The following is a 5,000-nucleotide window of genomic DNA, read 5'->3' as shown; positions in this document are numbered from 1 at the left end:
TCTCAAACTTTAAATGGGTGAGATCTCCGGCTTGCTTGAATGTGAAGCCGCGAGATTTCGGATCAGAGTGCCAAGTGGGCCATTTTTGGTAAGCAGAACTGGCGCTGTGGGATGAACCAAACGCCGAGTTAAAGCGCCTAAATCGACGCTTATGGGATACCATGAAAGGCGTTGGTAACTTAAGACAGCAGGACGGTGGCCATGGAAGTCGGAATCCGCCAAGGAGTGTGTAACAACTCACCTGCCGAAGTTACTAGCCCTGAAAATGGATGGCGCTGAAGCGTCGTGCTTATACTCGGCCGTCAGTGGCATGTGCGGTCGCCCTTCGGGGCGGTCATGAAGCCCTGATGAGTAGGAGGGTCGCGGAGGTGAGCGCAGAAGGGCTGGCCGTGAGGCCGTCTGGAGCCGCCTTCGGTGCAGATCTTGGTGGTAGTAGCAAATACTCCAGCGAGGCCCTGGAGAGCTGAGGTGGAGAAGGGTTTCGTGTGAACAGCCGTTGCACACGAGTCAGTCGATCCTAAGCCCTAGGCGAAAGCCGATGTTGATGTGGCGTTGTTAATCGTGTTTATAAGTGGTGGCAGAAATGCTATGCATCTTGACGCGTGACGCACGCCCGTCGGGCGAAAGGGAATCCGGTTCCTATTCCGGAACCCGGCAGCGGAACCGAAATTAAACCGGGCCCTCGTAAGAGAGTTCGTCGGGGCAACCCAAAAGGACCCGGAGACGCCGTCGAGAGATCCGGGAAGAGTTTTCTTTTCTGCATAAGCGTTCGAGTTCCATGGAATCCTCTAGCAGGGAGATATGGTTTGGAACGCGAAGAGCACCGCATTTGCGGCGGTGTCCGGATCTTCTCCTCGGACCTTGAAAATCCGGGAGAGGGCCACGTGTAGGCGTCGCGCCGGCTCGTACCCATATCCGCAGCTGGTCTCCAAGGTAAAGAGCCTCTAGTCGATAGAATAATGTAGGTAAGGGAAGTCGGCAAATTAGATCCGTAACTTCGGGATAAGGATTGGCTCTGAGGATTGTGGCGTGTCGGGCTTGTTGGGGAAGTGGGTCACGGCTAACGTACCGGGCCTGGGCGAGGTGATGCGTTTCGCTTGCGTTACGTTTGATCCGAGCTCGGTCCCGCGTCTTGGCCTCCCGCGGAATCGTCAAGCTTCGAGACCCCGTGAGTGCTCGCAAGGGTGCTCTGGGTAATCTCTGCGGCCGTCATCTAACAATCAACTCAGAACTGGCACGGACTGGGAGAATCCGACTGTCTAATTAAAACAAAGCATTGCGATGGCCCCAGCGGGTGTTGACGCAATGTGATTTCTGCCCAGTGCTCTGAATGTCAACGTGAAGAAATTCAAAAAAGCGCGGGTAAACGGCGGGAGTAACTATGACTCTCTTTCGAACCGTCGAACAGAGAAGACGTGTGGAGTTTGCTCCAGATGTCTAGATAGTTTAAGGGTGGTTCACGGGGGTTTTGGGGGGTGAATTGTAGTGTGATGTGTTCATAAAAGTGTTCTGTGTCGAATAGTGTTTGAATCGTGCAAATCGGTCTGTTATTAAGGAAGTTATGAACAAATTAGTGAAATTTCCAGCGGATCGTCGATTCAGGATTCAATGACCCTTTTCATCTGACGAATTCGAAGTCAAAAAGGCCGTTTTGGGCGGTCAACTTTGTGTCGAAAAAATCAGTGATTTCTAGCCTATCCATCAAAGTTTGTTTCATCGACATCAACCAAGTAGAAACAGAGATATGGAATAAAACATAGGTATATTTTTCCATTCAAATCATATATTCCTCGTAAAATAACTTAGAAAAACGAGAGAATTGATGTTGTTGGCAATTTTTTGCGAAGTTTCTTCGATCTCCGGGTCGAATTCAAAACATCGCGGCTTATATACTGCCCCAGCAGAAATGTTGTCCTTCCACGTATACTAGCATTCGGAAAAAATGGACAAGTACAAAAATGACAATAACGGCCGAACCAAAGGGCCGATTTTCAAAATTCCGGTTAAAGGCAACTTCCAACAACGTGTGCCATCAGATACGAAGTTCTGCGCAGGCGTCATACATATATGCCTTTTTTCCTTCATCATTGGTGTGGTAGATTCCAGAGGTGCATAACATCATCGTCCTCATGATGAAGAAGCTCATCCTGGCCTGATTCAACTTGTTATCCGGATGTGGAGGACCAGAACATGATGAACAGTAAGATCCTTAAAAATGTCCTTTTAAGATGATGGCTTAGCTGACACTCGAAAAATCGCGCGGAGCCCTTGTGAAGAATTTTTCAGCTGCGCATGCGCACATAAAATCTTCAATAACTTCAGAACCACTTATCCGATCCGAGTGTTGTTGGTGTCGTTTGAGAGCTGAGGCCTTGGGCTTTCTTCTGAAAACTGTGCACGCCTGCGCAGATGCCGCCGTGGATAATTTCTGAACGGCTGATCGGATTTTGACCGGACAAGGTGTACATCATCGTCTACTTCATGAAAAAGCTCATCATGACCAGAATCAACTCATTATCCGGATGTGGAGGACCAGAATATGATAAGTATTAAGACTCTCAACAATAACCTTTTGAGTTGGTGGCTTAGCTGACATCCAAAAAATCTCGCCTAACGCTCACAAGGAATTTTTCAACTGCGCGTGCGCACATAAGATCTTAAATAACTTTGGAACCACTTATCCGATCTGAGTGCTGTTGGTCTCATTTGAGAGCTGGGACCTTGGGCTTCCTTTTAAAAACTGTGCGCGCCTGCGCAGATGCCACCTTGAGTAACTTTTGAACGGCTTGTCGGATTTTGACCGGACAAAGTGGAATGTGATTGCTGGGGTATAGACTTCATGGCGATAATGAAATAATAAGATCAAATTCATTTGGCCGCCCCAGGATAGGCAATAAATGGATTCAAGAGCAGAGCATGGCGGTTTTGGGAGTAATGAAAGTCAAAGTGATCATAAACATATGTATACCCCAATTTCCGCTGCGACACATCAGCGCTCTAACCTTCCGGAGCACCCGTTCACTCGAATCAGCTTGTTGATAAAGAGAAACTAATCCTCTGAACGGAACTAACAGAGCACGGAAGAGATCACGCTTCTTAAAGAAGAGTAGGGAAGAGGACGGAGATACCCCACAATTAAAAGCATCTGAGTATTATATACTATCCCAGATGTTACCGTCCCCCCAACCCCCTGCGGGTTTACTCTGCATATGCCAAAACAACAAGATTTATGCAAACGCCAAAGCCCTATCACAACACCAACGGCTGTACTGTAGAGGGGCCCCCGATGACCATCCGGGAAAGTGCCCATTATGTCAACGAAACTTCTCTACATACATGGGAATGCGACAGCACTTGCGACAAGCTCACCCCCAATCATACAATGAGGAGCTCGAAACAGCGGCAAACAACGCGAGAAAGCCTTGGACCGAAGACGAAGTTAGAGAGCTCACTGCTGCCGAGTATGAATATACAGGCAATAACATCATGGCCTATCTCAGTGGGCTCTCTGGAAGATCTGAGGAGGCGATTAGGAAAAGGAGAAGAACTGCAGAATGGACCAATGCAATGATAAGACATCGGCAATATAAAGAAATAGAGGAAAGGGAGCGTGCTGAGGAGGCCGCTCAAACACTCCGAAGGGAGTTGGATGCCATTATTGAGGAGGCACACGCTGACCCAGAAATAGTTGAGGAAGAATTGATTGCACCACCACCCCTACCCGAAAACTTTCGTCCAATAGTACAAGATGAGGTAATGCAATACATCCTAGACATTGCGCCTCTTTTAGTAGAGGAAGAAGACGAAAGATTTGCCGCTAAGATATGTTCTGGCGAAAACAAAAATTTCACATTGGATGAATATGCAAATATGATAGCTGGGAAATACGGCACTAGGCAAAAAGCAACAGTCACCTCCAACACAGAGGTAGCCTTACCCTCCTCACGACGGAAGAGAAGAGCGGCACAGTTCCGCGCCACCCAAAGAAAATATAATAAAAACAAGAAACAGCTGGCCACTGAAATAATAGACGATGTAGATCCTGCCATATCCTCTATAAGACCATCAAATGAAGAAATAAAAGAAGAATATGAAAAGATTTTTTCTTCCTCGTCTAAACCGGATCGGTGGATCTCGGCTCAAGAACCAGACGAGATAACATTATACCAGCCGATAACCGAAGAAAAGATAATTGCAACCATTGCAGCACTTAAGCCGAGTGCAGCTGGTCCGGACGGAATTACCCTCCGTCATCTGCAGCAAATCCCAATGCAAAAACTGGTCCTCCTCTACAACGCGATGCTGATGATAAGAAAGGTGCCTGATTGTATGAAAAACAGCAGAACAACTCTCATACCCAAGAAACAAGACCAACTACAATATGTCAACAGTTGGAGACCGATCACCGTTTCAAGTCTCCTCCTTAGAGTATGCAATAAAATTATAGCCGAAAGACTAGCAACAGTACCCATCCATGGACACCAGAGAGGTTTCGTGAGGATGGATGGAGTATTTGCGAACAACATCTCCCTCCATACCGCCGTAAAATATCGCCGAGAGAACAGACAAGCATACTCCATTGTCACTCTGGATATCAAAAAAGCGTTTGACACCCTTTCCCATTCAACTATTGAGAGAGCTCTCAAGCGGAAAGGACTGGACAAAGCAACATCCGAGTATATCATGAACAACTATGACAACGCTAAGACAACAATATCATGTTCCGGAGAAGAAGTATGCACCATTCCACTTAATAGAGGCACCAAACAAGGTGACCCCATGTCATCAGCCATCTTCAATCTAATAATGGATGAGCTGATCGAGGAATTGGAAGAACTACCTGGAATGTCTATTGATGACCAGAAGATAAGCTGTCTGGCGTATGCGGATGATATTCTCCTGATGGCAAATGATGTCAAGGCTGCCAGAAAATTACTGTCAGTGTGCCAGAGCTTCTTCGATAGCAGACATCTTGAGCTCAGCGTGGAGAAAAGCCACGC

The 5,000-nt window shown here is 47.2% G+C and overlaps 1 pseudogene; it reads left to right on the top strand.

Moving 5' to 3' along the window:
* The window catches only part of LOC123688240, a 9,276-nt pseudogene that overhangs the window by 1,308 nt on the left and 2,968 nt on the right, over nt 1-5,000 (top strand).

Source organism: Harmonia axyridis, chromosome X (genome assembly GCF_914767665.1).
Source record: "Harmonia axyridis chromosome X, icHarAxyr1.1, whole genome shotgun sequence".
NCBI lineage: Eukaryota > Metazoa > Arthropoda > Insecta > Coleoptera > Coccinellidae > Harmonia > Harmonia axyridis.
Note: the sequence above shows the minus strand (reverse complement) of the source record. Positions and strands in the feature narration are given on the sequence as shown.